This window comes from Lemur catta, chromosome 2 (assembly GCF_020740605.2).
Source record: "Lemur catta isolate mLemCat1 chromosome 2, mLemCat1.pri, whole genome shotgun sequence".
NCBI classification, from domain to species: domain Eukaryota; kingdom Metazoa; phylum Chordata; class Mammalia; order Primates; family Lemuridae; genus Lemur; species Lemur catta.
Window position 1 is genome coordinate 115,999,085 of NC_059129.1, and position 9,435 is coordinate 116,008,519.

The 9,435-nt window shown below is 38.2% G+C and overlaps 1 pseudogene; it reads left to right on the forward strand.

Moving 5' to 3' along the window:
• Positions 1–4,720: 4,720 nt before the first annotated feature.
• On the forward strand, positions 4,721–5,631 carry LOC123632240 (annotated as a pseudogene).
• The last annotated feature ends 3,804 nt before the right edge of the window (positions 5,632–9,435 follow it).

The following is a 9,435-nucleotide window of genomic DNA, read 5'->3' on the forward strand; positions in this document are numbered from 1 at the left end:
ACTAGTACAACCTCTGTGGAAAGCAATATGAAGATACCTCAAAGAACTAAAAGTAGAACTACCATTTGATCCAGCAATCCCACTACTGTCTTTTCATCACATGTTCCAATAATGGCTTTCTCCTTCTCAAAATGAAATATTGTATATTTTTCAATCAAAAGTATCTTAGTTAAGTTATATTATAATACAAAGATGGGTAAGTATGGAAATAGATTAATAGACCCTTTTTCTAACGCAAGCTACTATGCAATGAAGTGAAATTGCAGTGTGACCAACGTCCTTAGCAGGATCGCCAAGATCTAGTCCCGGCACGCCTACATACCTTTCTTCTTTAGCCTTTCTCCTTGATGTATTCCAGACCCACAGATCCACTTTCAGTTCTTAAGCTTAACTAGCTTCCTGCCAACGTCAACACTGGGTTTGATGATTGCTTTTGCTGGAAGACTTTTTCTTCATCACTTTGCTTAATTAACTCCTACTTATCCTCTACCTTGCAATTGAATGACATTTTCTCAGGGAAGCCTTTCCTGTTGCCCAAGATTAGGCAAGATCCCCTGTTACATACTCTCAAGATCCTATATTTTTCCTTCATGAAGTTTAATACAGTGTAATTAAATAATTATCTATGTAATTACTGGTTTAATATGTGTCTTCCCACTTGGTTTGTAAAAAATTTTGAGGACACTCAACATTTGTGAAATAGGTGAATGAGAAACATGAAGGTGTTACACCTACCGATACCCATTCAGGCTCTAATGAATGTTTACTGTAGGGACTTCCCATGTCTGGAAACAAATGACACTAGATATCTTCATGGTGAGATTTGTCAACAAAGGACTTGACAGCAAAGAGTAAAACATCTTCAGTCTCCTTTAAGACTAGGTTAGAGATTAGGAAAGAAATTTCTTTCTCGGAGTGCCAGTGAAAATTCTCTTTTTATCTGTCTCTTACCATGGGAAGAATAGCATGTTTCCACCCCTGCTGTCCCTTTCACCCCCAAGTTGAATGTTAGCTGAGTTGCAGGAGCTACTGTACCATCCTGTGCCTCCAGAGCGCAGAGAAATATTTTTAGGGTAAGTTGTCTAGTGAATATATATATATATGGGACAATAAAAGATCAAAAACTTGAATAAAGATGTTAATTAATCAAAGCAAAAGTAGTGAATGAGATTTCTTGATACAAGAAGAGAGAGGACTGAAAACTGTACACCATTTTGTTTAAGGGAAGATAAGGGCAAGACAAAAAGCATACTGAGTGGGGGCAGCTAAAGTAGGGCAAGGTGTCTTGGAGGCCAAGAGAAGAGAATCTTTCAAGGTTCAAAGTCAATGCTTTTTCCATGCTGCAGAAGTTGATGATTTAATAACTTTCAAGTTTATTTCCAAAAAGGAGATCATTGATGAACCTGGGGTAGGAAATAGTATAGGCTTAATGTGGGTACACATGAGAATGCGGTGAATCAAGGAATGGCTGTGAGGTAGACAACTCCACAGGAATCATGCCTGTGAGAAGAGAAAAGGGAAATGGCTTCGAGTTTGGTGGCCACATCAGCTGGGGACAGCTATATGTTTTAAGGACAACATACTTAAAGACTCATGGGAAAGAGATCATACAGAGGGACAGATTTAGGATACAGAAACAAGGGAGGGGATGTTTGATGGAGAGAAAGTTCTTAAGCAAGTAGGAGGCCATAACATCTGGGGCACAGGAGAAGAGTCAGCCTTTGGGAGCAGAAGGGAATCAAGGTAGCTTGGCATGCGGCCAGGGGAGAAAGATTACATTGTTCTTGCGGTGTTTTGTTCCTAGTTCAAAACGAACTGTAAGGTAAAGGTAAAGTGTTGTAAATGAGGAGGCGGTGAGGAGAAAGTGTGAAGTAAAGGGATTAGGAAAAGCTGATGAATGAAATGTCACAGGGCCCAGGGTCATCACTGCCTCTTGTGGCGACACACTTCTCTGTGGAGATGCAGGATTTTTCTACAGCTTCTTAGCAGTCCTTATAGGTAAAAGGAATTATTGGATTGATATAAATCTGCAATTTTTCCAGGTTAAAGAGATGGGTAGGTATATATACTTTCCTCTTGTCCTAATATTTATTGTTTAAATAACAGAAGAATTTTTAAAATTTAGAAAACAGAGGAAAGAGGGAAAAACACACTTCATCATATAAAGACATACACCAATAGCAAATTGATATAATCATTTGCATCTTTTTAATGCATGTCTTTAATTTTTATTTAATGAAAATCAATGACTATATGATGAGGTGTATTTTCTTCACATTTAAAATAATCCTTTATAATTATAAAGTTGTATCTCAGTCAGGTGGAAAGTTCAGATTCAAAATACTTTACCGACAATAAGTACAAGATGTCCCTGAACTCTAACCTTCTGGTGATGGGCTTGATGACCTGAATTCTCAATCTCAAACCTCTCACAACTAGTTTGACAATTATGAAGCAACATTTGGCTGAAATATGAACTTGAAAATGCTTTTAGCACAGTTCTCCAAATTGCTCCATTCGATTGGATGGAAAAAACCAAAAACGAAATATACATTCTCCATATACAAAGGTTATTAGCTCATGCAAATGCCATCTCTTTTAGAGATATTTAATTAGATGAATTATTTTTATACTATATGATAAAAAGAGAGGAATTCAAAGATTAGAAAGTCCTTTGTTTTAATTTTTCATTGTGATCTATCTAGAACAAAAAGGCCAATGGACATTTGTTAAGTAATAAAAAAGGCAAATATCAACATATTACAGCAATATTTGCCCTACAGAAAGAAGAGTAATGAACAGGCTAATTTTATTACAGACAGTATAACACAAATTTAAGAATATGAAATATTCAGGGAGGAGGACTGCCCTGCCTTTCTTTAAGTTAGTATCTATTTATGTTAATGTTTTTGTTACATTTAACCTCAATCGGGATGAGATTCTTGAGAGCTTCCCAATCTGATTCTTTTCTTCTCAATCTTCTCTCTACCTGTCTAGAGCTACAAATCAAATATAGTAGGTAAGACAGAGGAGTCCTGTATCCCACCTACTAGAAGACCAATTATATTATTAATATTTTTTCACTTATCCCCATTTGGGCAAACAACATTCTCTTATAAAATTGGGCTTTTCCCCTGTATATCTGTTCTATCTTTGGCTGCTTGGCTCATGGCCTCTGACTGGGCCTATTAATGGTCCATGCCTGTCCCTGACTCTGCTTTCAGTGTTTTCAGTTGTCCTTTGTGAGGGTGTTTGTGCACTCTACCATGAACTCTTCTTTCGAGTACCTCACTATCACTTTCTTAAGGACAACCGGGTTCCTCTCGCTTGTTTACCCCTGTGGATGAAAACAACGTTATGTCTTGGCTACAATCCTGGTTAAAATAAACTCTTTCTCAGGAAATACCTCTCCCACAGAGTGTGTGTGTGTGTTATGGGGTGGAACGGAAAAGCAGGGAGACTGAGAACGAAAGTGGGTTTCCTGCCTTCTCTTCTCTGGTGACCACCTACTTTCCCTTTGCCCACTTCGTGTTAACCTTGCTGTAGTCCAAGGTCACGCTGGAAACCATCCCTGACCTTGACTCTCTCTGCTCCCGTCCTGCCCCATGAGAGGGGCAGATGCTGTATAGGTGCCTCAACACATTTCCCCTGAACTCTCCACTTCCAGCAAGAAGGAAATTTACTTTACTTGCCTCTGTGATCAACTCCCAGCCCCTATCTTATGCCCAAACATCCTGAGTTTTCTAAATCCCCAAGTTATTGCCACACTCACAATAATTCAGATTAAAAAGAGAGAGATTTAAAATTTTTAAGCTAGGCTTAACTGAATTTGCTACCTTTACACGAATTAACCAGACAAGAATGTATACCAGTGCTATGTTTAAAGATATAGTCTCTGTCTGATAGACTACCAGGCACTTATAATTCCTTTTCAATTTCAGGATTGTTTGGGGGAGCTCTGATGTCCTTGATTGTACAAGATACTCAGGAACTTACACAAAACATCAAATACAGTTTTATGGGGAGTGTTTTAAATGCTGCTGTCCCTTACCTCCTGTGACTTTAGTTTAGAAAAAAATTCTTTCTAGTACTTCAAGTTTCTGTGAGGAAGGAGGTTTTTCTGAGTGTGGTTTTCTGGAGTCTCTGAGATTACGCCATGTCCTGGGTGCTACATACTCTTCTTGTTCAGAGTCCTCCCTACCCCTCACCCTGCACAGGCTGAAAATCTGCCTCATAGTGACTGTATCTAAGAAAGGGAGAAATCAGGGCACAGCATAGCCCATGGTGAACTTCAGCTGGACCTCGGCCTCCCAATCCTGTGCCAGGTTCTTGACCTCCAGCCATTGCTTCTGACATCTTCTTATGTCTAGTCAAGGAAAGGATTGAAGGAGCAGTAATCACTAGAAATGTTCTGTCATGTTCCCTGCCTCAGAAATATTATAAAATGACAAGAGATAATATCTCAAGTTAGCTTTAGTTTGCTCAGTGCATAGTTTTGTCTAAAACGTGAAAGTAGAAAGGGCAGCCGAGGAAAAGCCCAGGGAGGCTGAGTCACACAGGACTGCAAGGGAAGGGCGCGTCCGGGGCAGGACTGAGCTAGGAGCCCCGACACCTCCCTCTGTGGTGCCCGTGGCAGGGTGGCAGGAGCAGGTGTTCCTTGATCTGTGGAAGCAGGTGTTGGCCCCAGGAGCACCCCTGGGGACCGAATGTGCAGTGGACGATGCCCCTTCTAACCTGGCATACCCACAATGAGAATGATCAGTACAGCTTAGTGGCCAGCCTTGGCAATGCTAGGAATCTCTCCCCTATTTTGAGAGCTATTCATTTCCGAGATCATGCTGAGTGTTTTGCTACTAAATATGGAATCAAGGTTACTGTGGAAAATGCAAGTCTGTGTGCAAGCAAATGCTTTTATTCAGGCTGGAATATTTCAAGAGTTTACACTTCAGGAAGAGTCTGTTACTTTTCGAATTAATTTAACTGTCCTTTTAGACTGTTTATCTATTTTTGGATGAAGTCCTATGCCAGTTTTCTTGCAGTTATTTTTGGAATTGTCTACACACCACTGTCATCAGGGAGGATGTAATCCCTTCTTGTGAGGAGACACATATATGCTAGAAATTGGGCAGAGGAAATTATTCTTGAGAAATTTTACATGTAATTTTGAGAAGCTGAACCCAGAGTTATAAAGCCAAGCCCAAAGCATGATTTCTTCCACTGCTGCACGGACTTTACATGCACTTCAGGTGTGTTACCAAGGTTATGGTTGTCCTTTCATACTATTCCTGGAAGAAGAAAGAGTGGTGACAGTCTGTAAAATCAATACTCAGGAGCCTGAGGAGACTCTGGACTATGATTTTTGCAGCACCAATGTTACTAAATAAAATTATTCTGCAGAGAGGCTCCATGAAGCACTTTCTGAATTGGATGTGATGAGTGAGGTCCTACAGATTGCCCTGTCTCCTGACAAGCCTTTATTTCAGGTTATCTACTTTTGGAAATGCAGGAAGTTCCAGACATAACTGAGGATTCCTCTCACTGCAGTATATGATTAGAAAAGAAGATGGACAAATATGTTTTGTGGAATATTACTGCTGCCCTGATGAAGATGTTCCTGAGTCTGAGTCTTGAGCATAATTCACTGTGATATTGATATTTTATGTGTAGATTCATGATAGGTTAAGTTCTCCCACTAAGTATAGTACTTTTTATAATTTATTGGATTTTCTATAGAGAAGAAGCATAGAGAAGATAGGAGTAAGATCCCTGTACCCTAATAGTTGTAGTGTATTTTGTAAAATAAATGTTTTCACATAGTCATAGATTATCCAGAATTGGACTGTCATGTGATTCTGTCTTTTGAACTCATGGGAATCATTGTGAGCTGAGATGCATAAATTATATGTTCTATTTCAGCAGAACATTTGAAGAATCTAAAGAGTTACAGTTTGTTGAAGCCACATCTGAAATGTTCTTTTATTTATTTACTGTTGGAAAAAAGCAAAGGTAGACGAGCATTGCTTATTAGTTTGAAATCTGGAGACTAGATCTTAAAGCAGTGGTTCTCAAAGTTGTCTGCTAACCACCAGCCAACTTGTAAGAAACTCTGGGGGCGAGGCCAGCAATGGGTATTTTAACAAGCTTTCCCCAGGAAATTCTGATGCACATTAAAGTTTGGGAATCACTATTTTAAAGTACACTTAAACAAAAGCATTTAATTGCATTGAGGTGATTGCTTTTACATGTGATTTCTTTGCAAACATTCTAAAGTTGAGACATCGCCAGATAAGTCTGAACAATTCTTTATATGATTTATTTTTAAAGTATACCTTTTGAAGAAATTCATGAACAAGATATAAAACAGTCTTCAGAGTTATAGATTTTCTTCTTGTTCTCAAAGCTGTTCATAACAGTAAGTACTGTAGTAAGTACTTATTAGATACCTTCCATTTGCCTATAAGTTTCTTGACCAAACCAAGGTGTAGAAAACCAGTTATTATGTGATTTTGCACTTTCTTGGGTAGGTCTCACTGAAATAATTTTTGTGGCATATAACTATTTTTTGTATTTAATAAAATATAACTAAAAAATAAACAGTGAATGTAAATGTAAGCTCTATATATAACTTTAATGATGTATCTTATTTAATCTACTATATCTAAAATATTATCCTATCAATGATATGATATTTTACCTTCTTTTTTTATTGGTAGTGAGTCTTTAAAATGTGTATTTTACACTTATAGGATATCATTAGTGGTTTAGACAAAATGAATCATAAAAATAAGTTTTATGGAATGTATGATAATTTATTAATTACATTTATTTTTATTCTATTATTTATCACTTCACTTGTCTCTCAATAGAACACCCAGACATATGTAACAGTAGTTGAATTCAGTAGAATTTGGTATTTTGCAGACTTTCAATCACATAAAAACCATATTTTGTCACATATTTTGCAATTTAACTGCTATGAAGGTAGGTGACATATGGAATATGGATCTCCTTTGGTACTATTTCCACAAGCCCCACAAATGTTAAGGGTAGGCTTAATTTCTTCTTCTCCACCCTATAAGCAGGTGCAGTTGGAGAAGAGACTCTTTAGAGCCCCAGACCTCCACCATGACAGCGCTTACCCCTGTGCTTTCTCATTCCTGAACACTGTCCCCCATTCCCTCCATGATTCACCTCAATTTTTTCCCGTTCAGTGAAATAAATGTTGGTTAAATAAATTAGTATGGTATTTTTTTTTTCAATCCATAGGGGCTTTCACCTATATCATCTATTTTATGCACAACAAACTCCATGAGTAGTAGCACATAAGGAAAGAGGATGAGAAAGTTTGAGTGATAGGACCAAAGTTTAACAATCAGTAACCCAAGCTTTCTCATTCTGAGTCCTTGTCCTTTCAACTTCATTTTGTTGCTTAGTTTCGGGTGTGATTTTGACTAAGAGAAACTGGAGTGAAGGAAGCCTTTTAGGTGGAGCAAACAGCATGAGCAAAGAAGCAGAAAATAGTAGTTCAGTTTGGCTAAATCCCATGGTCTGTGTGCAGGAAAAGTAAAAAATGTGGGAAAGAACAAGAGCTGTGCTGATGAAACCTTGGGTGTCAGGTTTGGGATTCTGCATTTTATTCTGATGACTGTGTTGTTTAGAAAAATTAATTGAAATAAAGAAATGTAATTTTTAATTAATAAAAATGCTGTTTATTTGTCCTTGAGAGGAAGCTGGTGTCCATCTTAGGAATAAGAGGAGAGAGAAGTAGCTCAACCTGTAACCGCAATGAAAAAGTCCTGCAGCCCACAGCTTCCCATCTTTCTACCTTCTAATCTTGACCAGCTGGCTCCCCAGTGTGCACAGCTGCTAATAAGGGTGGCAAGGTTCCAGAGGAAGAATGGGCCACTTCCAACTTCTACCACCATTTTTCAGCCACATGGCCAAATGAGCATGAATCAGTCACATCTTTGTACACTAAGGACAGGCATTTATTTTTTCAATTGATATACAATACCTTTGCAGATTTTTGTTTTAAAGGGAAAGAATTATATGTTTAGATTTTTTTTAAAACAATTCTGAACACAACAGAGTAATCCCTTTAAAACGTGTGTAGGATCATGCCATTCCTTCACTTAAAGACCTGCAATGGTTTTCTATTTTATTCAGAGAGAAAGTCCTGAATCTACAACAATCTTCAGAGTTACAGACAACTACCCAGGAAAGTACAAAATCACATAATAACTGGTTTTCTACACTTTGGTTTGATCAAAAAACTTGTAGGCAAATGGAAGGTTTCTAACAAGTACTTACTGCAGTACTACTGCTGTGAACACTTTTGAGAAGAAAATCTACAGCTTAGAACATCCTAGAAGGCCTTACACAACCTGGCCCCTCATTACCCTTCTAGTCTCTTTTATATTTATGTTTCTGTTTTTCACTCTTTTTTGCTGCACGGGTATCTTTGCTGTGCCTCTGACACACTAAACACACTGCTGCCTCAGGAAATTTGCACTTGTTATTCCCTTTGCCTGAGATACTCTTCCCCCAGATACTTACAGCATATACTCCCTCGCTTCCTTCTGACCTTTGCTGTAATATCCTCCTCTCAATGAGGCCTCCCAACCACTCTTTTGAAATTGAATCCCCATCCCAGGATACCATATCCTCTATTTCATTTTCCAACATGCCATCTGACATCCTACATCTTTTATTTACGTGTTTGTTTTCAGTCTCTCTTCTTCCACTAGAATGTAAGCACCAAGAGAAGGGATTTGACCCATTTTGCTCATAGTTGTTTCTGCCAAAACCTAGAACAATGCCTGATACATAAAGGTGCTTGACAAGAATGTATTGAATTAAATAAATGAGACCTTCTATTTTCTGATGGTTGAGCACAACATATCATGGAGCCTTTTGTTTTGTTAAAAGAACTTCTAATTTTCTTATTAATTTTAATGAATCTCAACAAATGTCTTCATCTCCCTGAGTATTTTGGGTTTCTGTGTTAGATGCTTCATTTCTTTTCCCATGGTGGCAAAGTTGCCAGGGTTTTAGTCAGACTGACTAAAGAAGATCTGTTTCTTCTAGGTCATAAAATGGAGCATTGCAAAGCCTGGGTGTGGGGAATTCTTATAATTTCATATTGCCTTGGTATCCAGTTTGAATATATGTTTAACTTTCTAATACCAGAAGCCGGGTTCAGTCACCCATGACACAGTTTCCAGTTCTACACACACCCAAATGGCTCAAGCCAGGGGGAAGAGATAATAACTTAGGGACATGTCTCCTGCTTAGTAGACTGAACTCCCCACTTTCCTGCTGCCTCCTTTAAATGTACCATTTAGGCATTTGCCCATGAACCTAAAGTGACCTACATCCTAGTCCCTTATATATACTGCCACTTACTCTCTCTCTTTCTCTCTGTCTGACTTCATT